We start from the raw sequence: 24,719 nt of genomic DNA on the forward strand, positions 1-24,719 counted from the left end.
CCAAGCTCCTCTGCTCTCTGATCATGGAGTCAGCAGAAGAATGGCAAGAGAAGCCGAGGGACGGCCACATGGAGCGAGGCTTATCCACCTTAGTTCTGAGATGCTTTGCAGTGGGCACCCCAGTGCCTATTCATGTGGGACACAAATATTTTCACAGTCTGTGTCCATTCTGGAAAGTTCCAGCAGGTTCCAGCGCACAGCTCTTCAACACAGCTTTTCTTTTTGAGATTAGCCCTGGCTAATCTGGGACTTGCTGTGTAGACGAGGCTGGCCTTGAAATCACAATACTCTGCCCGCCTCTGCCTTCTGAGTGCTATAATTAGAGGTGTGCACCATCTGGGTCCTACTAGACTTCACTAATCTTCTAATCAGGCTCAGCCCAAACCCTCAATCATTAATCCAGCATGAGCAACTGCCTTGGTGGTGTGGCTCCTTCTGACTGGACAGGGTCTACTGTAGAGTGGACACTCCAAAGTACTATTCCCAGCTCTTCTTTCTCCACTGTCCCTCAACCTTGGGGCAGAGATTGAAGGGTAGGAGCTGGTTCTGCAGGACAGAGGGCCAGCCCTCAGCTCGTGGCTTCTGATCCAAGAACCAGGCTGCACTAGCAGGAGCACTGGGACACAGGGACACTTTCTCAGCCTTGGGACTCAACCGTCAGGAAAAGCCCATCGATGAGCAAGGTCTAGTGGGGTGGCTTAGGAGCTTGTACAAAGCTCTAGTCTGTGTGCTGTCAGAGCTACCCTGTGTGGTCCAGGGACTCTGGGGATCACGGAAGCCCCCAGAAGGCCTGCAGGAAACCCTCAGGGGCCAAGGGATAGTTGGTGAAGTGAGGAAAGCAGGGAGCCTGACCATTTGAAAGACGGGGGCATAAAGGGAGGGGTGGGGTGGGCCAGGCGGTGGTGGTGCATGCCTTTCATCCCAGCACTCGGGAGGCAGAGGCAGGCAGATCTCTGTGAGTTCGAGGCCAGCCTGGTCTACAGAGCGAATTCTAGGACAGACTCCAAAGCTACACAGAGAAACCCTGTCTTGGGGGCGGGGGGAGAGAGAAAGAGAGAAAGAAAGAAAGAAAAAGGAAAAGAAGGACAGGTGGGGCATAGAGCTTAGATGCTGTATGGTTCTAAAGATGTACCTCGAGGCCAAAGCGGCCAGAGCTTATTGTGTGCCCAGATTCATGAAGGTGGTGACAGTCTCTATGCCCTGCATAAAGCCCACCTCAACTGACAATCTCCCACCCAGGCATGGGCTCCTGCAGCACCCTGGTTCAGCCTTCCGAGTTCATGGTGCTCAGGTGTGCTTCTCTTGAACATGTTTGGAACATCACTGACGCCCACAGCCACCAGTCAACTCCATGTCCCTGTCTCAAACATTAGCGTCACCACCCTTGCCTAGGGTCTTGTGTATTTCTCCAAGCCACTGCCAGTGTGGTACTCACGAGGAAACACTTGCTTCTGAGCTCCTGCATGTTTCCTGCCCTCAGTCATGCTTACGCTGCCTCCTCCCCGTATCTGTGAGTTGAAATGGACAGTGCCAATGGAGCAGTCAGCACACAGCCTGGCTCAGAGGGGAGCCCTGAGAAGGACATCAGCTGCCATTACTGCTGGCTCTTCACCTGAAACCCCACTACCTGCCACCAGGTGACATTGCATAGAGCGTCCTCAAGGGCTAGACAGCATCTCTTCCCTGCACCTTGGAAATGCACAGCTATCTAATTGTTGCTGATCTCCTTCTTACAGATCCTCACAGAGTAGATCTCCTTCCACTGACCACTGGAGATGCCAAGTGACTCCATGTCAGTTGGCTATTGGGGGATCTCCCAGGGAGTCACCAGTTCACAGCCACTGCCCATTTTTCTTTCCGGAGTCTTGTCATTCGCAAGGTGATTGGTGGTGGGTTCTTGTGTATTCTATCAATCCCTTGTGGATTTCAGATGTTGTGAATACCATCTGTTAGCCCACTGCCCATTTGTTAACATGGTCTATTGAATTCTTTATCGAGCAGAATCCTTCATTTTGATACCATCAAATCCATCCATTCTTCACCTTATGATTTGTTCTCTTGAGTCTTGTTTGAGAAATCCTTTCTTCCAAGGTCACAGAGAATTTCCCCAGCACGTTGTTCCCCTATCCTATGGTTTCACCATCACTCAGTACTCAGGCCTCCAACTTCTTACATTTGGGCTTCCCTTTGTATGTGCCTGAGGTAGGGATTCTGCCTTCTATTTCCCAGGATGTGAGCAGATTGTCCAGTATTGTTTCTTGTGGTTTCCATGACTGCGGAACAAGTCGTCTCTGCTCCCAAGCAAACATCTTCATCTGCTCATGTGTGTGAGCACCAGGACTTCCAGGAGGCCCAGGAGAGGAACTCCTCCTCTTTTAGAGAGAGAGAGAGCACTCACTCATGGAAGCAGTTTGAGGTTAGTTAGCCTCTCAGAGTCCCCAGTTAGAACACCGGGGTAAGGTGCTCATGTGACCATGGCCAATGCTTGGGTGCTCAACTGGACTGTGTCACAAGTCCCTGAATGTGTGGCCACCCTACAGGGTGGTCTTGAGTCCTTCAGATTTCTTACTTCATTCCTAGCTGACCCCAGAGCCACAGACTGGATAAAACCAGGTGGAAGTGTGTGGTATCTCTGGTGCTACGTGACATCTACCACCATACAACCTGGTAGGAACCAGCAAGTCCCTAAGGTCCATCCTCATTCAAGGAAAACAGACATGAGCCCATTTACTCTTTCAACTTTATAAATTACTTACTTTTTACGGTTGGCAAGATGGCTCAGCAGGTAAAGGTACCTGCTGCTAAGCCTAATGACCTGAATTCGATCTAAGGACTCACATGGTGTAAGGGGAGGATGACTCCAGCATGTTATCCTCTGATCTCCATACACACTTGATGGCATGTGTGCCTACACATAAAAAAGGAAATACGTAAATAGTAACACAAATTAAATTGATTAATTTTTATCTGTCTGTAAATACTGTATATTGATCATACACCACATGTTTTGAGGGGTTGGGTGTAACTTGGTTGATTAGAGTGCTTTCCCAGCATTGTCAAAGCCCTGGGTTTAAGCTCACATAAAATGGGGCATGGTGGTGTTCATGTGTAACGCCAGCACTCAGGAAATGGAGGTAGGAGGAAGTCCAAGGTCACCTTCAACTACACAATGAGTTTGAAGCTAGCCTGGGATACATGACGGTATCTCTCAAAAACAAAGCAAAACATAATTTGAAACATGTATAGATTGTAAATAACATACATTAATTATTAAATAACCTGCATATTCTCATGTCCTGACAACTGAAATCCACTTTGCCACTCTTCTTTTTTTCTTTCCTTTTTTTTGAGGGGGGTGAGTTTTTGATTCAGGGTCTCACTATGTAAGCCCTGGCTGTGAGGTCTGGAACTCACTATGTAGACCAGGCTGGTCTTAAACTCACAAGGATTCACCTGCCTCTGCCTCTCAAGTGCTGGGGTTAAAGGTGTGTGCCACCACACTCGGACACTCGGCCATTTTTCAATAGTGTATTGCTATCTTTCATTGCTGCCCTGGTGTACGTAGGCACCTTGAACTTCTTCCTTCCACCTAACTGAAATCTTCTATCTTTTATCCAGCATCTTTCCCTCACTCCAACCCCAGCCCTGTAATCCCTTCTAACATTCTGTTTCTGTAAGTTTAGCTTTTTTAGATTTCATGTGTAAGATCATGAAGCATTTGTCTTTATGCATCTGGTCCATTCTCTTCAACCCGATATCCCCAGGATCATCCACACGGTCACAAAGAGCATATGCAGAATTTTTCTTTTTAAGACTGCACAGTATTCCACTATGTGTGTACTACATTTTTGTCATTTATCTTTTAGGGCTGGGCAGTGGTGGTGCACGCCTTTAATCCCAGGATTTAGGAGGCAGAGGCAGGAGAATCTTTGTGAGTTCAAAGCCAGTCTGGTCTACAGAGTGAGTTCCAGGACAGGCTCCAAAGCTACACAGAGAAACCCTGTCTCAAAAAAACAAAAACAAAAGACATTTAGGGTGATTCTATATCCTAGATGTTGTGAATAGTGCTGCAATGCGTATGGAAGTGTGAGTGTCGCTTTGTCAAACTGACTTCATTTCATCTGGACATAACACCTAGAAGTGAGCTGGCTGTGTCATGTGGTTTATATTTTTATTTTTCAAGGTGTGGTGGGTTTTGAAGGTGGCTCCCATAGGCTCACATATTTGAATACTTGGCCCCCAGTTGATGGAACTGTTTGGGAAGGATTAGAGGGTGTGTCCTTGTTGGAGGAGGTGTGTCACTGGGGATGAACTTTGAGCTTCCAAAAGTCCAGGCCACTCCCAGTTAGCTCTCTGCCTCCTGCTTGTGAATCAAGAACGTAAGTTCTCAGCTACTGCTCCAGGGCCATGCCTGCCTGCCTGCTGCCATGCTCCCTCACATGACAGTCATGGACTCACTCTCTGAAAGTGTAAGCCCTCATTAAATGCTTTCTTCTAAAAGTTGCCTTGGTCATGGTGCTTTGTCACATTATTAGGACAGTAACTAAGACACAAGGGAAGCTCCATACTGTTTTCAAAGTGGCTATACCAATTTGATCAAGTTCAGTGGCATTTTACCTACTGAGTTAGCATTGTGGTCCCCCATACACATTTTTAAATCACATCATTCATTTTCTTTCTATTGGTGGTTTTAATTCTTTATATACTTTAGATATTTATTTGTTTTTTGTTGTTTTTTTTTTTTGGTTTTTCGAGACAGGGTTTCTCTGTGTAGCTTTGTGCCTTTTCCTGGAACTCACTTGGTAGCCCAGGCTGGCCTCGAACTCACAGAGATCCGCCTGGCTCTGCCTCCCGAGTGCTGGGATTAAAGGCGTGCGCCACCACCGCCCAGCTACTTTAGATATTTAATCACTTGCCAGATAATAGTTTACAGGGACTTTCTGTTGTGACATGCCCTCATTATGTAGCCTGAGTGGCCTGGAACTCTTGATTCTCCTGTCTCAAACTCTCCAGTGCTGGAGACCCGCTTTTAGAAAATAACGTGTGTGGGGCTGGAGAGAAGGCCCAGTGGTCAAAAGCCTGTGCTGCTCTGGCAGAGAACCAGAGCTTGACTCCCAGAGCCCACATCAGGCAACTCACACCCGCCTGTAACTCCAGCCCCAGGAGATCCTAGCCCTCCTCTGGCCCTTTGTCATACTCTTACCACATGGCACTACCCAATGCCATGTCTTCCCTGTCATGGTGTGTATTTCCTGGAGCTGTGAGCCCAATAAGCCCTCCCTGCCTTAGGTTTCTCCACGTTAGGTGTCTGGTCACAGTAACAAGAAAGCAACACAGAGCCTGCACAGACTCTCCACTGTTCTGGTTGGGATTTCCCACAATTCCCTGCTGTTTGCTTTGCTCTTTCTCCCTTAGCATTAGCCCATCTGAGCCATGATTTAGCTTTATAAATCTCTAAGTTTTCAAATCTTAAAAAGATTTATTTATTCTATTTGTATGTATGTATGTATGTATGTATGTATATATATATATATATATATATATATATATATATATATATGTTTTCCCTGTGTGTATGTATGTGCACCACATGCATGGCTGGTGCCCAAAGAGGACAGAAAGAGCACTGGAGTTATGGATGGTTGTGAGCTACCATGTGGGTTCTGGTACCCAGACCTAGGCCCGCTGCGAGAGCATCCAGTGCTCTTCACCACTGAGCCATCTCTCCAGACCCCTCTTCTCTGGCTTTTAATGTCTTTATAGTTACAGACACTGCCATGGACACTGGTCTAGGTATACCATACAATCCCTAGCATAAAGTGCATTAAATATTTTATAATAATTTCCTTGTGATTTTTCCTCTAACCCAAGAGTTCTTCAGTAGAGTTTTTCTTCTCTGACATCTGGATTTTTCACAATCTTTTGTCATTTGTTTCATTGCACGACTGCCATGTTAATTCTTTAACATGTGTCCTATTGTCCTATGTGGCTGTGTGGCTTTCTGTTTCCATCTTCCGGTGTTTGGCTGCAGATAGCTTTATTCCTCCCTCTTCTCTTCAGTACAGTCACATCTGCCCTGCTCTTCTCTCAGACCTCTACGAAGCTAACCCAGTCTTCTCCATGAGTGTAAGAAAATGTCATCAGCCCCCATGTCTGAACTGGCTGTGGGGTCAGCCCACCTCCTCTACCAATGACTTAACAGTGGCCTGGTATGGGGCCCATTTTTGTGAATAATAATTTTCTATGGGTTATACCAGGTAATAGATAATGGTTATAATTTGACTAATTTACTATAGCATTCAGACCCAAGTAGCTCTGCATATTCTTTTGGTTTGTTTGTTTTGTTTTTCCGACGGACAGGGTTTCTCTGTGTAGTTTTGGTGCCTGTCCTGGATCTCGCTCTGTAGACCAGGCTGGCCTCGAACTCACAGAGATCCGCCTGCCTCTGCCTCCCGAGTGCTGGGATTAAAGGCGTGCGCCACCGCCGCCCGGCCTGTCTGCATAGTCTTATATTTTTATTCATTTTATAAGAAACTGTGGAAAGTTCCAAATACATAGTTTAATTATAATTTTCTTTCAGTAGTAATTATACGTAGGACCGTGCTATTTAAGGCACATATATGACTGTGCATTTTTTCATTGATTCATTTATTGTACGTGTGAGCGCACATACATGTGTACGCATGCCCTGGCACACATGTGGAGGTCAGAGGACAACTTGCAGGAATCATCTCCCTCCTTCTGCTGTAGATCCTGAGGAGCAAACTCAGCTTGTGAGACTTGGCAGCAAGCCTCCTTGATGAACCATCTCGCCGGCCTCGTTATAGTTTCTTGATCTTTTGTTCTTTTGAACCAGGGTCTTCTTTGAACGCGGTCTCATCGTCTTCTTGACCCCTGTGGGGTTTTTTCCTTTCTCTTCTTAGTTCATTTGGTCTGACATAAGGAGTACTGCCCTGCGTTTCTCTGGCTCTCGTTTGCCTGGTCCCCCCTTCCCTCTCTTGGCTCCTGGCCTCTCGGTGTCCTTAGTCTTCTGGGTACAGCAGGCAGCAGCTTCTGTCAGCAGCACAGCGCTCATGTGACCGCACTCGGTGACTGTCTCTGCCTCCTCTTCTCTGTTTTCTAACTTCTACACAGTCGGTCTCCCCCTCCCCCTTTTCTCCTTCACCGGAGCCACAAAGATCCCACCCCTCTCCAACTTCAGAGCAGCTCAGCAGTCCGCCTTGCACCGATGCCTCCCAAGCTCTGACTTGCTCAGCAGCTCTGCGCCCTGGAATCTTTTATATTCCTAGAGGAGCCAGGTTCCTGCCCTGTTGAGAGGTAAGAGAAACACACAAGCCCCACAGCATTCTTGCAGTGACCATCCCCATGCTATACTGACCTCCACAGGACAAGATGATACTTGGCCGCAGCAATTTCAGCCCCATGCAAGGGGCCCACCTCATCTGGGCTATCGAACCTGAAGGCCTGAAGAACTGGGTACTGTGTGTTGTGACTATGTGGCCCAGCCTGAGTCCCTCACTCATCTACTGCTTCTTCCAGGTGTGGGCTCAGGACCACTCCAGGCCTAAGAGTCCCCAGACCAAGAGAGAGGGAGCACAGTAATGGAAGGAAACCAGAGTACCAGCTGAAGTTTCTACCAGAGGACCAGGAGCCCACCCTAGGACCCCGATTACCAGCTCCTGGTCCCAGTGTCCTAGCTGCTAGCAAGAGACCAATGACCTCTGCTTCTGAGGCTCAGGACAGAAGGGGAGGCAAGAGACCTAAAAGTAACAGAGAGGCAGGCTTGAGCCCAAGCAGCTGACCAGCCAGCCCAGACCTCAGGCACAGCCCAGCACCATTGGCGGGATGATAAATGGACACTATTTTTAACGAGAGACGCCACAAAGACCATTTCTATTTGTTTTTGTGGTTCAGCGGTGCCGTTGGGCCTGCGTATTAATGCACTCTGAAGGAGATAAACTGGGAAAGCTGAGCTCTGAGTCCACCCGATACCATCAGGCACCATGGGGAAAAATGCCTCGTAATAATCTCGTGAAGGTTTTCTAAATTAAGACCAAACAGATGACCTGCGGTGTATCGCCCCATCAGCCGCGCCCGCCTCTGTGCTCCCATCCATCTGCAGACAGAGTGACAGTCACTGGGCAGCAGAAGGAGGAGGCGGCCTGTGGCAGCCATGTGGTTGTGAGCTTCCCATGGGGTGGCTCTCTAAGGACTCCGAAGATCGCTCTGGCTCCCCCCAGAGGAACAGGGTCCAACCCAGTGTCCTGAGCAGTGCTAACCCAGCGTCCTGAGCAGTGCTAACCCAGCGTCCTGAGCAGTGCTAACCCAGCATCCTGAGCAGTGCTAACCCAGCGTCCTGAGCATGAGCAGTGCTAACCCAGCATCCTGAGCAGTGCTAACCCAGCATCCTGAGCAGTGCTAACCCAGCATCCTGAGCAGTGCTAACCCAGCATCCTGAGCATGAGCAGTGCTAACCCAGCGTCCTGAGCAGTGCTAGGCTGGAGAAAGCAAGTAGGAAAACATAAGTGACTTACCATGGTCCCCTCCCACCTCTGAGACATGCATCCTCTGAAGGCCATTTAGAAGTCACCAGTGTCCCCAACCCCAGTGTTTGCTGCCTCACATCATGCTTGCCACCTCCTGCAGGGGTCTAGGTTCCTCCTGCTCTGCCCATACCCTGTTTTCTGGAGCACACGGTGGGATCACGCCTCAAGGAAGGAACACAGTCACCAACCGAGTGCAGGGGGCCAGGGACCTGCCGCAAGCCCTGCCGTTCATCTTGAATGCCCACCAAGAGGAATGACTGCTGTGGGTCTGGGGCTCTGAGATAGCACCCAAGTGCCCTTGCCCATGGCTGGCATCTCAGCTTGTCTCCAGGACCGCTGGCCTTGTGTTCTGTCCAGATGACCCAGACGCAGACAGAGCACATTGGAAACCATACTGAAAAGACTCACGCAGGGTCTAGCTCCAGGGTCTCTGGGTCTCCCAAGCGCCTGGATCAGCTGTTCTTTGCTTCGTGAAGGCCATGGGAACCTTCAAGCTGTGGGAACCTGCAGGATCTTCCCAGGTTTGCTGAGAAGGGGTGCTCATCTCACGGACACATAGGCTCTGTCTTTGAGCTGTCCACTTGCTTGTGGCTACAGCGGCCCGGAGGATACAGGCCTAGATCCCCACATTGGAACCATTCTCCACCCATCCCAAGCGCAGCCCTAAGTGTGTGCCATCTCATTTTCATCCCCATAGAAACTCTCACCCTAGGACTCCATCCCCAGACCTTAAAAGTCTTAACCTCCTCAGCCAGCTGGCCACCACGTGCCTACACCAAACCCCAGGAGGCTCTGGTACTCAAGGAAGAGTGGGCACAGTTACTCTTCCACACAGAGCAGTGGCCATGAACAGAGGCCCTGGTCAGAGGTCAGTGACATCCAAGACCCTTCTGCTTGCCTCCTGCTCCTCCCTGGGTTCAGAAGCCTCCAAGGCCTGATGAGGTCATCCCTCCACAGCCCTTCCTGGCAGCCTCTGTGTGACCCAAGAAGGGAAGCCCACCTAGGGATAGTGACCAGGCCTGGGGAGACATTGCAGCCAGGCCCAGCGCTGGCCAAAGGTCAGTCTTGGTATTCCACAGACAGTCTCAGATGCTCCGAGGTGTGGGGCAAGCTCAAGGCCCAGGGCAGCTCCAAAGCTGTCCTGGACACCCTGTCCCATGCCCCCCCACCTCCCGCAGATCAATAGCTTTGGATTCTGAAAAGAACCCAAACAAAGAAGTGGGCTTGTAAGTATCCAGCTTGTATCAGCTGATAAATGGTCCCCTCTTTAAGGGACTTATCTCTTTAGGACTTGCGGGATGAGGGATGGCGTCATTTGTCCTGTTGGCTCGTCTGGACCAGCCGAGCCGGATCTATTTAAAAGATAGTGTGATACTGTCGACAGCAATAGACAGGGTAATTGCAGAGCGACTGCTGGGGTATAAATTACAGGGCTCTAAGTGGTGGAGTGGCCGCTGGCGAGCGGGGGACTCCTGACAATTTACTTGTCCCTCTGCCCCGCCGCCTGCTTATCACGGGCCAGCAGAAGAAACGCGTTCTGGGTGAAAAAATTAAGTATTGATCAAATTAACAGTTTTTACTGATCTTTTTAAGGTAGAAAAGGAGTGCAACAATTAAATTTAGAACACAAAAGACGCAGTGGGATAACTCTTGACCCCGAGTGGCAAAGTCAGCGACACCAACAAGCAGGAAATATAGCATGGGCAGGCAGCCGACCTCCGAGACTTACCCAGCCTGCTTTTGCGGGGGCCCAGGCTGGAGTGGGAAGTCTGGCCTCAGACGGGGAGGAGTATCTGGGATCCCCCGTCCCCCAGGCCAGCCAATGGCAGCCAAGCTCACTGAGGACACCCCCGTTTAATAAGCCACCAGGGCTAGCCCCACCAAGGTGCGGGCCTTGATGATGAACAAGGGACGCAGAAGCATCATGGGCACTGTAGCCCAAGGACATGGATGGACCTTCGGTGGTCCTAGCATGTGCTAGCCCTGAGAGGACTGGGCAGAAGCTGACAACTACTGGCCTCAGTTCCCTTTGCAGAGAGCATGACCTCTCAGAGTGTGCAGGGTTTGTGGAGAAAACCAGGGGAGAAGGTAGTTATCACTGCCATTGCCATTTGGGGGCCCTTTTTTCTCACTCCTCAGACACCATGGTCTTAGGTGCAGTAGTCCGGAAAGGTGCTGAAGATCCAGAAGTTCCCATTCCTGCCAAAACATGCACTATGCCCCAGAGTGGGCCCTGAGTCTAAAGAAAAGTCCCCTCCTGTCAAAATCACCGCTTGAGGCCCTGCACACGCCCGCTGGATGAAGCTCTGTTCAGCAGGGTGTCTGCTACCGCCCCTCGAGGGATGGAGAACAGGCTCATTCACAGATGATCCACTGAGGCTCAATGTGAAGTGCAGACCCCACTGGGGTCAAAGGGCAGAGACCTGACCCAGGGACCTTTGAGCCCAGAGGAAAGTGAAGGCGTCTGCAAACATAAAAACACGGTCCCTCTGACCTCAGACTTTGTCCCCTCGTCAAGGCTAAAGGTTACACAGCAAGAGTCCTGAGGGTCACTCTCTTCCAGGAGGCCAGGGCCGTGGGTGACCACTGGACAGTGACCATGGAAACCAGTACACCCCAGGCAGGGATGTGTGTGGAGAGCTGAGAAAACAGACATGCAGACCTAGGAGCCAGACCTACTGTGTGTGCACCTGTGAGGGGACAAGCCACCTCACACCTAGAGTCGCCCCTCCTAAGCAAGGAGGTATCATGGCCCCCGGGGTTGGAAACAGGTTCCATAGCTATGGGGCCCAGGGAAGGCAGGAGTCCTGAGAACCAGCACTGGTGGAAATTAGTGGCTTTGCTGACAGATGAATATACAGCCTCAGAGAAGAGCGGACCCCAGCCTGGCTGGAGCCATTGGCTCCCCGCCTGGTCCCCGCTGGGTAGGAAGAAGCCTGGAGATCGGAGCCCTGCTCAGACTCCCACTCTGGCACGCTGAGAGGCCTCAGCTGGGCTTAGCTGAGGTGTACTTGAGCCCTTCGTCTCCTCTCTCTTGTGCTGCTTGAGAAGAGCCCGCCTAGAACGCAGACCATTGCTCTTGGTTGCCCAGATTCTGGGTGGGACTCCACAGACCAAGTGTGACTCAAGCTGCTGGTGGCTGAGCTCCACAGGGCACCAGCACCACTGTCCTAACATGAGACCTCTGTGGCCTATCCCTGCCAATGTGACCAGTGGGGTCGCTGCTAGGCTGAAAGCCAGTAGAGTGACGGGAAGTAGGGGACAGAAGGCCACCCAAGCCACGCCCCAGGACATAGCTCCCACCCACTCCCTAAAGGCTCAGGCACAGCCAGCTGGTGGCTAGCCCACTCTATCAAGACAAAGAGTGGGACCCACCCTCCCCATACTCGCTTTCCCTGCAGGAGTCTGACCCCTTCCCAGTCTGAGCTGCTTACATACTGCACTGAACAAGATTGACACCCAGCATCTGGGAGTCAAGGCCTCACCAGAGCACACTAAATGGTGGCTGCAGTGGCTGCCTGCTGCCCCACCACCACCACTGTGGCCCACACAGCCCCAACACACACAAGGGAGGCAGACAGCAGCAGGGAGGTCCTGAGAAGAGGTCCAAAGTCCACGGGTACCGATCCATCAGAGCTAGCAGACCCATCCAAACTGTGGCATACATCCCCACAACTTCTTTCTCTCCTCGGGGCTGCACGTGCACATCACCCAGGTGTGTCCAGCACTCCTGGGCTCTGGACTAGGCCAAGGCTGACTCAGGGCTCTCAGGGTGTGGTATGTGGGCATGGGTGTAGCTGCAGGTAGGTGGGAGGGATGTTTTCCCTACATGATGCCACCATTAGGACTTGTGACACAGTTTCTGATTAAACTTGACATTTGAGGAGATTGTAGATTCACAGAAGGTTATGAGAAACAATATGGATATCCAACATGCCTGTTGACTGGTGTCCCCAGTGGACATCTGTAGGCCACCGTAGAACATCACAGCCAGGGCATCGGTATTATTTGGCCTGGACACAAGACTCCTCCACTGCATGGCCCCTTTGGCATCCTCACAGCCCCACCATTCTCCCCGTCTCAGGCATGAGTCCATCTCCAGCGCTGAAATTCTCTCTCATTTCAAGATATTCTAGAGAGGCTCCAGAGATGGTTCATCAGTTAAGACCACTGGGTTCTGCTCCAGAGGGTCTGGGTTTAGTTCCCAGCACCCACGTGGTGGCTCACAACCACCTACAACTCCAGTCCCAGGGGATCCTATGCCCTCTTCCAGCTTCCACAGGCATCAGGCATGCAAATGGTACAGAGATAGACACACAAACCGAACACCCATATACTTAAGTAAGCAAAAAAATTTAAAAAGATATTCTAGAGCTAGGATGCAGCTCACTTGGTAATGGGCTTGCCTAGCATATGCAGACTCCAAAATATGTAAGCGAGTGAATAAACATTTTGGAAGAAAAACATTCTAGGGCTGACAAGATGCCTCAACAGGTGAAGGCTCTTGCAGCCAAACCTGCTGACCTGAGTTCAGTCCCTAGAACTTACGTGGTAGAATGAGAGAATAGACTCCCAAAAGTGGTCCTCTAACCTCAGCACACATACACACTGCAGCATGACTGCATTGCACACACATGTACACACACACAGAGATAAATGAATAAATATTAAAAATAAATTAAAAGTGTACTGTAGACAAGGATCCATAGAAATGTGGCCCTCTGGCTTTCATTGCTTAACATGGTTCTCTGGAGAGATGACATTTCTTCCTTTCTACTGCTGTGTACTACTCCATGATGGATGCCATGTTGGTTTATTCGTCTATCAGAGACATGTTGTTTGTTTCCTTTCTCATCACAATACAGTTTGATAGAGCAGAGAAACGGGAATAGGGGGAACAAGGACAGAGCCTTGAGACGCATGTGTGGGGCTCACAGACAGAGCTCTGTCCCTGGGGACTGTCCAGCAGCCCCAGCCTGAGCCCCTAATCCTCAACAACATTCTGCTCCAATCAAACACCTGAAGCAAGGCCTGGGTCACTCACACTAGCATCACAGGCTAGTGATACCTGCTCCCCCAGTTCTTCCCAGGCTCCAAGTGTAGTGGACCCAGCTTCTGTGGCACAGCTCACCTGATCAAGTAAAGCTGAGGACTACCCAGATCCCTGCCAGCCCCATCCTGGAACTCAACACAAACACTTGCCCTGGGATCCCTCATGCTCAGGCAGAAACCAGCAGTCTCTGAACACAGAGACTGAGCTGATGCAGACCCCAGGCACTAAATCAACAGAGGCCCTGCAGGCTCCCCTCTCTTCAGCTGCCCAAGATGACCCTCCCTCAATGCCCATGCATCAGCAGCAACCTTAGGTGGCCCTGAACCTTTGCAGGGAGATGACGAATCATGAACTGTAGGGTCATTGCAGCTGCAGAAGCCACACCCAGCATGTATGCCCCTGCTGTCAATAACTGGGTGACTTCAGAGGTGATGGGGAGAAGTTGGTAGAGTTTTTTCCTTGGCCAGGTTGTGGGAAGCCATGTGCTGAGAGACACAGCCCTAGGGATCTGGAAGGTGCTGTTTGAGAGAGCATACACAAGGCTCCCACCCCTCCCACACCCCACTACCTGGAAACGGTAAGCCCAAGTAGGACCAGCGGAGCAGCATGCACTCCCAGGCACACATGCTGCGGTGACATGAACAGATAACATCTGGGTCGTATTTGAAGGTCCCTAGGCCAGGCTGCAACAGCCACAGCCCTCAACCTGAGGGCAAGAAAACTAGACCAAAGACTGTCTGTGGTGAGAAGACTGGGGAAGACATACACAGACACATAACCTGACGGCTTCCTCACCTAAAGGGGTGCAGATGGTGGGACCCCACTCCTGGCCGGTTGGAATCCATTTCTCCAGAGCAGAGATGATCAGACCCCCCCCCCCTTGCCCCAGAACCAAACAATGAGGGTGAAAAGAAAATCAGAGAGGGAGGGAGGGAGAGGGAGAGAGAGAGAGAGAGAAGAAAGCCCTCACCGGCAGCATATCCCTCAGAAGACAATTTTTAAGCATGAAGAATTGCTGTTGCAGATCCTTCTGGAAGCCCCCCTCCTGCATTTGATGCCTTTTCTCTGCATAGTAATGTGTCTTTAAAAAAAAAAAAAAGAGCTACTGATATATGTTACAAGAAGTGTATCTCTTTCACCAAGACAGAACATTTTAATTCCCCGACACCTTTTAGTGATTGCTTCAATTTCCGAAGATTTTGATAAAATCATGCGGTTTAGGAGTCACGGGATGGAGCCAGTGCAGGCAGAGCGTAATGAAACACTCCTGTTTCACAGCCTTCATTTGACACAGCCCAGCTCGGGGGCTAATAAACGCGCCGTGATGAATGCCCGAGCCACGATTGTAAAAATATACTTGTAATTGGGTTAATATGCCTTAAAATACGGCCCATCAGTTATCTTTCCTTCTCACTACAGCATGCACGTGCAGGGGTGCGTGTGGGCTGCTTCCCTCTCCTCCCCACCCATGCTGCTGCCTCCATCCCTCCCTGGGCCACAGGCTGTTGACAAACCTGCCTAGACCATTTCAAGGCTGGGACTGAGCAGCCGCAGCAAACCTGCCTGGCACTGGGCAGGAGCAGACAAAGACTGGACACACAGGGATGGGTGTCTTCCCATGCAGAGGTGGGGTGGAATGGGCTCCAAGTAACCCCAAGGATATTCTGGTCCTCTGGGGGTCTTGAGAGGAGGCCTGGGGGCAGCATCCCCTCACTCAGCTCCGTCAATGCCCAGTGGACATCTATCCCAAGAAGGCAGGAGCCTGGGGTGAGAAGGCCACAAAACAGTAGGGAATGAGGCAAGGAAGGCTACCAGGGAGAGTGAGGCTCTTCATGGAGCAGTATCAGAGCAAATATACCAAGGAGTCCCTAGGCTGGGTCCCAGTAAGCCCAAAATGAAGTTTCCAAACACAACCTTGTTGTTGGTCTGCTTTACACCATGCTGTTACCTGCATGTACAAGTAGAGTTCCCTGTAGCACTGAGATCCTGGGAAAGGCCCTTTACACATCTCCAAGGTGATGACCTAATCTCACTGGTATCCTATAGATGTTTGTGGACCTATAAATGGATAGGTGGGTTGTAGATGTAAACAACTGTCTTATTAAATAAGAAACACAGAGCCGATTCAGAGAAGAAAGCCAAGAGGTCAGAACTAAGAGCCTTACCCTTCCTGCTTCAGCCAAGAGAGCTCTCTGAAAAAAGGACCTACTTCCTGTGTGTATGTCTTTATATAGTCTAGCTGTTCTGCCTTCTCATTGGTTGTAAACCCAAACATGTGACTGCCTCGTCACTGCCTGTATGTACCGCCCTCCAGGTCCTTAAAGGTGTGCGCCACCGCCACCACGCACTTGCTACAGCTCTAATAGCTCTGACCCCCAGGCAACTTTATTTATTAACATACAATTAAAATCACATTTCAGTACAAGTAAAATACCACCACAGTGGGTAGTTGGGTTGACAGGTGGATGGAAAGGTACATAGGTGTGGATGGATGTGTGAGTGGGTCCATAGGTAGATGACTGGTTATATTGGATGGATGGATGGATGGATGAATGGATGGATGGATGGATGGATGGATGGATGGGTTGGTTGGTTGGGGAGATGGATGGATTATTGATGAATGGTTGAGTAGTTTAAGGTATAAATGGGTGGGTGAGAGGATGGATGAGTGGGTGGATATATAAATGATTGGGTACACAGGTAGATAGATGCTGTTGATGGCTAGTTGAATGGATAGATGTATGTATATATGTATGGATGGATGAATGGGATAGATGGATGAATAAGAGGATAGATGGGTGGAAAATAGATACATGATCAGTGGATGTGTGGGTAGATAGATAAATGATAGATGGATGAATGAGTAGGTGGGTAGGTGAATGAGTAGATGACAGGATAGACAGGATAGATGAACAGATGATAGATGGATGAGTGGCTAGATGAGTGAATAATAAATATATGGATGGGTGGGTAGATCAGTAGATGGATGGGTAGAAGGATGGGTGGGTGAATAGATGGGATAGATGAATAGATGATGGATGGATGGGCAGATGGATTGATAGATGGCGTAGGTGGATAGGTGGGTAGATAGATGTATGATGGACTATTGAATTAATGGATGGATGAATGAATGAATAGGTGGGTAAATAGATAGATGGGTGGGTGAGTAAACAAATGGATGAATAGGATAGATGGATGGGTAGGTATATAGATGAGTGTATTTATTGTTGGATAATGAATGGATAGGTGGATAAATAGATGGGGTAGATAGATGGGTGAGTGAATAGATGGATAGGTAGATGGCTGGGTGAATCTTGGTTGCACAAATTGGTGAGTGGGTAGGTAGATAAATGAATGATGGGTGGATGAGTGAATGGATAGGTAGATAACTGAATACTCATTCTTCAGAGCTTAAGGTCTACTTCAAGCAGCAGTCTGGTCCAGGAGCTGCTATATTGGTATGTAGAAGGCTGGGGCAGCCTTTGGTTGATACCAAGAAGCTTCTCCTTTCCTCTAGGGCAGAGGACTTTTTCCTGTGGGTTCCTTCTCCTCCTGAGGAGCCTCAGTTACTCCAGGCCCCATCCTTGCTGAAAACCATCTGCCTCCAATCAGCCCTGATTTGATTGCTCAGTCCCTCTTCTCGCTCCCTCCAGTCCTGTGGAAGTCAGGTCTGCAGCCCCCTGCAAGGCTGAGAGTATCAGTCTGTTAGAGACGAACATGTGAGGACCACACAAGGTAGAGCCCGGTGGTACCCAGGAAGAGGCCAGGGCTCTACAGAGAAGGACCCATGGGCCAGTGGAGGAAGTCAGCAGAGAAGAGCTAAATGTACCAAACAACAGATCTGGGTGTGCTGAGCCAGATGTCCTTGAACCCCATAAAGGGACCAGAAAGTTCTGAAAGTGCCATCCCACGGGGCTGGCCAGGCCAACTAGGAGCCCACAAGAGAAGTCATTTAGTGCTTGGCCTCTCCCATAACAGGACCAGAAAGATATTCTAAGTATTTCACTGGCCAGATGAGATACCAAGTGAGTGATCTCAGGCTTCACAGCCTTGGGAAGAATGGGATAAAAAACAGGCCAGGCTGGGGGTGAGTGACTAGGCCAGCTAGACTGGGTACCTAGCACATGTGGCCAAATGAGGAAGACTTGAACAATGACCCCATGTTTGAAAGAAGGCTCAGCCAGCCTCAGCCTGGATAATTGGGACACCCCCCCCCCGTTTCACCTCTTCCTCAGCCCACTCCTGCTGTGGATATCGCTCTGTGTAAATAAAATGCTGATTGGTCAGTAGCCAGGCAGGAAGTATAGGCGGGACAAGGAGAGGAGAATTCTGGGAAGTGGGAGGCTGAGAGAGAGACACTGCCAGCCACCGCCATGACAAGCAAGATGTAAGGTACTAGTAAGCCACGAGCCACGTGGCAGCTTATAGACTAATAGAAATGGGTTAATTTAAGATAGAAGAACTAGATAACAAGAAGCCTGCTGTGGCCATACAGTTTGTAATCAATATAAGTCTCTGTGTGTTTACTCAGTTGGATCTGAACGGCTGTGGGACTGGTGAGTGAGAGAGATTTGTCCTGACCCTGAGCCAGGCAGGACCAGAAAAACTCTAGCTACACACTCCCTTGCCTCAGATAACACACATGGCATGCAGACACACAAACACTATGCCAATACACACACACACACACACACACACACACACACACATCCCTTGTTCCCACTCAGGCCATAGTCACTTTTGTCCTCCCCTGGAAGCCAGACCATGAAGGTGGGTGTACAATAGACTATTTCCTGACACAAGAACTGTGAGGAAGTCCTCTTCAGAGTCTGGAGAGGCCCAGGGTGGGCAAGAGCACATGACCTCAGGAAGGGTTAATGTTAGAGTGCTCTAGGCAGTGGAGGTCATGTGACCGTAGCCCCACCCTCCTGGGGCACACGGGGTGACCCTGGTATCAGCTGTCCTATAAGTAACCAAGACACCCTGTCCAAAGACAGCCAGAAGCAATCCTTGAAGCATTTGTCCTCCCCAGATCTTGAGATCCACAGGTATCCCAGGAAACCACACATCCATCCACCCAGTGTGATCTGGACATGAATCAATGGTGGGTGTGTGGGCATGGCGTATGTGTCATTATGCATCTGGCCCACTAGATTAACCAAGGCAACTGCCCTATCTGGCTTATGATCATGGTGGGCCCGGGATCCTTGCTCTACGGCCCACCATCCCGCCCACTTTCTGAACTGCTGCATTTTCCCATCTTCTGACAGCGCATACAGTAGGCTAGGTGCTCTCAGCAAGGTGGGCACGCACTCAGGCTCAGGGACTCAGCTGCCCTTGGGATGACCATCTGGAAGGAGGGATGAGAGACCCAGATACCAGTCCCCAGAATCAAAGCCACAACCAGCTGGTAAAAGCATCCCCAGCTGCCCTCTGGACTCTGTCAGTGAGGGCTGAGATCCCACCAGGTCCTGCACTAGCACCAAAGCCCAGGTTTGGTGCTAAGGTTTGGGCTAAACTGCACAGAAGGGCCCAAGTCCCTGGCTCCCACGAGTTAGGGCATGAGGGATGGTAGGTAGGACACAGAGACCTTCTGAGGGGATCCCAGAATCCAGCAGCTCTGCTAACGAGGTCTGGCCTGAAAGCCATCTGCCCAAAATGCCCAATGGAGAGAAATGGTTGTCAGGAGTGGTAAGTTGATCCCTGAGTGAGAGGCCAGGGTGATGTCAGGAAGGAGTATGGCTCCACGCCAGGACCAGGCTCACCTCAGGCAGGCAATAAGAAGTGGAGGGTAGTATCATGGCCATGGTGGCTGAGCCCAGCCATGCAGGACAATCATAATTAGATAATTCCACTCTAAAAGGTGAAGACAGAAGGGTCTGCAGGAGCGGAGTCCAGAGCCCCGCCTCTCAGAAAGGCCAGAACAGAAACCTCTTAATTGGTTGTGGGGCAGGGCACATGAAATGCTGTCAATCCCAGGCCAGGAAAGAGGTGACGGGGGTACTCTAGCCCAGTGAGGGCTGTGGAGATGAAATGGTATTTGCCTGCTTATGGGAAGAATGATGGAACTCTGAGTGAGCGGCTGACCTTCTGGAATGACAGGTGACCCGCAAGATAGCTGTGGTGGGCAGTGGCAGCCGCCTCGAAAATTGCTGCTGCTGACCGAAAATAAACAATAAGAGAGCAAATGTGCTCTGAAAAATTGACTCGTTTCAACACTGGGGGAGAAAGTGAATTATCTCAGGCCACCGGTCCGAGTCGTCAGCCTGCCCCTCTCCTTGTAGCTGCAACAGCGAGGCCAGGCTGAGCAAGGAGACCCCTTGTAGGGCACCATGGCAGTGGATGTGGGGCACCCCAAAGGTCTCAAGCCCACCCTTAGTGGTAAAAGGGCCTCTATAGGACTATCTATGCCCAGGAAGGGTGCGGAGGCAGGAATAGTGTCCAGTGGGCAGTCTAAAAAGCCATCCCAGGACTGTGGTCACAGGAACCTGAGGCTCTCTGCAGGGACCCAGTCTGACCTCACCCCTTCCCAGAGTCCCTGGCTCAGCTCTTCAACGGGATCACACCAACCAGGAAGCCATCTGACAGATGCACAGACCCTAAAGGGTCCCTGGGATGCTGAAGTTGCTTCCTGAGGCTCTTGTGGTTTCTCCTCCACCCTTACTCCTCTCTGTCACCTCTCCTCCCCAGGGAGAGATACTCTGTTAAGTCTCCAGCATGCAGGGATAGAGGTACGCTGCACTATAGATGTGAAACATCCTCCACAGGCTCATACATTTGAATACGTGGTCCCCAGGGCATGGTGCTGACTGGGGAGATTGTGGAACTTTGAAGCCTTGCTGCAGGAAGTGAGTCATCAGGGAGTGGGCCTTATGGAGTATAGGTTGCCCCATTCTAGCCTTAGCTCTCTGCTTCCTGCTCTGCAGAGGTGTCTTATCACATAGTATAACACTGTGAACTCCACCATGCCTTCCCCGCCATGATGGACTATACCCTCTTAGTAAGTCCAAAGAAATCCTTCTTCCTCTAATTTGCTTTCTTGACAGGTATTTGGTAACAGCGACAAGAAAAGTAACTAAAACAATGTGGTAGGAAGTCTAAGGGCCCAGACCGACCGGGTTCCTGCCTTTGGAGCCCTGGTCCCATTATCCCCTCTCCCTGACTCCTAGGAAGTAGCAGCTTCCATCTACAGGACACAGACAGCTAGGCTGGTTCTTCAGCCACCCAAGAGCAGGTCTCCACAAGGCCATAGCCTCAGTCCATGGGGACAAAGGCTTTTGCCTGTTCCCATGCTAACAAAGGGGAAGCCTGGGGTGTCAGCATGCACAGTACTCCACCCCTGTGAGCAGAGCACCTTCTCAGAGGGACTCCTTAAAGAGTTCCCACACTCACTGGTCAGTATGCATGTCTTTGGAAGCCTTGAGGGAGGGGAGCCACATACAGAATTGTTTGTCATAGAGGCCAGACTTGGGAAGGTATGAGGAGCCTACAAGTATGCTTGGAATACTTTCTGGTTGTGTTAAGACATACCCCTGAGCAGGGTGGTAGTGGCAACACCTTTAATCCTAGCACTCGGGGGAGACAGAGACAGGTGGATCTCTACGAGTTCGAGGCCAGTCTGGTTTACAGAGCAAGTTCTAGGACTGCCAACACTACACAAAGAAACCCTGTCTTGAGAAACCAAAAACAGTTCAAGACCAGCCTGGTCTACAGAGTGAGTTCCAGGACAACCAGAGCTATACCAAGAACCCCTGTCTCAAAAAATAAAAACAAAACAAACAACAACAAAAATAAGACCATATACTTTTTGGGCCAGGTATGGTGGCACATACATTTAATTCCAACAGAATTAAAGGAGACAGATCTCTGTGAGTTCAAGGCCAGCCTGATCTACAGAACCAGTTCCAAGACAGCCAAGGCTACACATAGAAACCCTGTCTCAAAAACCCAATAGATGATTGATAGATAGATAGATAATAGATAGATAGATAATTAATAGATAGATAGATAGATAGATAGATAGATAGATAGATAGATAGATAGATAGATAGGGCTAGATACGTAAGTAGGCACCCTAAAATGTGACACAGGAAGCTGAGGGTAGAACTCCAAACCAACCACGGCTAGGAGCCTTGCAGGCACCAACCTATTCCTATTGGCTTCAGCCTCCCTGGCCAGTTGGCTATGAAGCAAGAAAAGGCCCAGTCAGCAAGGCCCATCCACTGCCTAGTGACCAGCACACAGTCCATGCCCCTTCTAAGCTTGAGGCTAAGTTAGACTCTGGGAGCTAAATGTGATTCAGAGAAGGGCCCCTGCACCACCACTGCACTCCAGGTGTGGGGATGGGGATGGAAGTACTCAAGAAGAGAGTCCATACCTCAGAGAGAGACCCACCTGGGTGGCTTTTGCCTTAATCAGCAGGAGTGACCAGGAGCTGCACTAGCAATGAGACACCTAGGTCCCAACTAAGTGCTTGTCTAAGCACTCCATTGGAACTGGAGTGAGAATCTGCAGGTACCTGAGCCCAGGACAGCTCTACCATCCTGTGTGGCAGCTGTGTGCTCTCCCACACTCCATGCCCTCTGGCACCGTGCTTAAGCAGGCTGCTCAGAGGGTCTCCTGGAGAGACAACTATCAAGGGGCAGTACAGGAAGGGCCAAGCCCAGGGACGCCAAGGAAAGACAGGGAAGGGGCTCACGACAGAAGCGTGGAGGGCCTGCGGGTAGGAGAGGCTTAGAGAGGGTCCTGTTAGGGGACACTGTGTATTTTATGGAGAAAGCAGGGCCCACGGCCAATACTCCCCCCAGAGGCCCAGGAGTCTCCAGCTCTCCATGCAGCCCTGGCCTTGCCACTCTCTTCCTCCTCCTCCTCCTCTTCCTCTTCCTCCTCTTTCTCCTCTTCCTCTTCTCCTCCTTCTTCTTCTTTTCCAAGACAGGGTTTCTCTGTGTAACAGCCCTGGCTGTCCTGGAACTTACTTTGTAGGCCAGGTTGACCTCAAACTCACAGAGATCCACCTGCCTCTGCCTCCTGAGTGCTAGGATTAAAGGTGTGTGCCACCATTGCCCAGTGCCTCTCTCTTCTTTTACCAAACGCTCAGATCATTCAGCTCACACCAACTGGATCACATGGGAGTGCCATCACAGGGAACCTTCTCCACGGGACACCCTAGACCCCTGTCTCCCATGTTCTGATCTCCACTCCAGAGGAGTCCATTCCAGCAGACACAAATGGACAATCTAACCTTAACCCTAACTCTGTCTGTTCTCTGCTCCACAGTATATTCTAAGGCAAGGAGAATCACCACGTACCTGAGTGCCCACACAGTCAGCAGCCAGGCCATCCCAGGAAGTGATTTCCCTGGGTGTCATATCTGTACATAACTAGTGTGCTCAGATCAGGGCCTAGGCAAGACGTGCACACCTTAGTCCCTGTGCTTCCTAGAGGTGCCTGCTAGGAGCTCTGTTGCCCCCTGATCTTTCTTTCTTTTTTTTTTTTTTTTAAGAAAGATTTATTTATTTATTCTGTATACAGCATGTATGACTGCAGGCCAGAAGAGGGCGCCAGATCTCATTACAGATGGTTGTGAGCCACCGTGTGGTTGCTGGGAATTGAACTCAGGACCTCTGGAAGAGCAGTCAGTGCTCTTAACCCCTGAGCCATCTCTCCAGCCCCCCCCCCTCCCCGATCTTTCTTATACTCCTATTTGGTCCCTCCACCTGCCCCTGCCCCGGGCCCCTGCTCAGCCTCAGATGCAAATGTGGGATGCCCTCAGTGGCCCTGTCTCATCCTTCCGAGGTAACCACGGCCTGTTAGATGGCCCCTTTCCCTCAGGGCATCAGTGTGGTAAGGGTTTTAGAGTGTGAGTCCCAGGATCCTGCCCAGGATCGTAAGGGACTTGGTAGTCAGTGGTAAGCTCATGTCCTTAGAGGAACCGGCAGGTGGGTAGACCAGATCAAGCAAGGTGCTGTCTCACTGTGATCTACAGAGAAGGCTCAGGCACAACATGAGGAAGTTTGGGAAGTATGTGTACCTTGGAAGAATAACAGGAGTGATGCCTAGATGGACGCTTGATCTCCCTGGTTCCTTGGAGGGAGTAAGGAGTGGTGAGAGGTAAGGAGAGGTACAGGAAACACTCGGGCCCCATGAGCACAGGACTTGACAGCTCCAGCCTCAGGCCAGGCCAAAGGGCTGCTCAGCTGAGCCCTTGAGTGGGATCCTGCCCCCAGCTCCCATCCCTAGAAGACTACAGAAGCCTCTGCTGGCCTAGCAGCAGCACCCACGCCCACTTCCCAGGCCTCCTAGCACTCTGGGCAGGTAGGAGGGCCATGGGAAGGCAGGGGTGGGGGAGAAGCGCCTGTCTCTCCACCAGCACCCAGTGGCCTCATCCCCATTTATCACCCTCTGTCCTTCACCGCCCCCTGCTCCTTGCCCGAGGGAGAGCCATTCAGATCTGCCCAAGCTGAACAATACAATATTTCTATTGAGCTGTGGATTTGATTAATAATTTGGAAATGAAATCAATATGGGCTCTGCTTTTCATTCCTGGAGGGTCCTTGTGCACCAGGCTGGCTGAGGAAGTAGCAGGCTTGGGACCCAGGGACAAGGCACCAGGGACAGGGACATCACTTGGCCTGGGAGTAGCAGTGTGTGGTGTCCACCTCCTGCTGGAGAAGTGGATGGTCGCACCCCAGATGGCCATGGCTTTGTGTCCTGGAGCCGAAGCGTGTGAGACTCAGACCTCCTGCTCCAGGTCTCTCGGGCCTCAGGGAAGTGCTTCCTGGATGGAGAACCTGGGGCCTGGACTCCCACACAGCTCATCAGCCTCCTCTCATCCTCCTGTTCCAACAATGCAGGTAGCTTGGCCACACCCACTGTGGCTTCCCCGTGGTCATCCCCGTGGTCACCCACGATCCCCAGATCTTTGGTGTTGAGCTTCCCACCAGCTTTCCTAACCGTGACTCTGGGGCCTAAAATCCCATCCCCAGGGTGACACCACACCCACGCTGCTCCCACAAAAATCTCCCTGGTCCTCATTCAGCCTGCCAGCCACTCCCTCCAGGTCAGGTGTTGGGGCAGCCTACAGATGCCGCCATGTTCCTTCCTTCCTGCCAAAGAGCTCT

The sequence above is a fragment of the Peromyscus eremicus genome, chromosome 10 (assembly GCF_949786415.1).
Source record: "Peromyscus eremicus chromosome 10, PerEre_H2_v1, whole genome shotgun sequence".
Taxonomy (NCBI): domain Eukaryota; kingdom Metazoa; phylum Chordata; class Mammalia; order Rodentia; family Cricetidae; genus Peromyscus; species Peromyscus eremicus.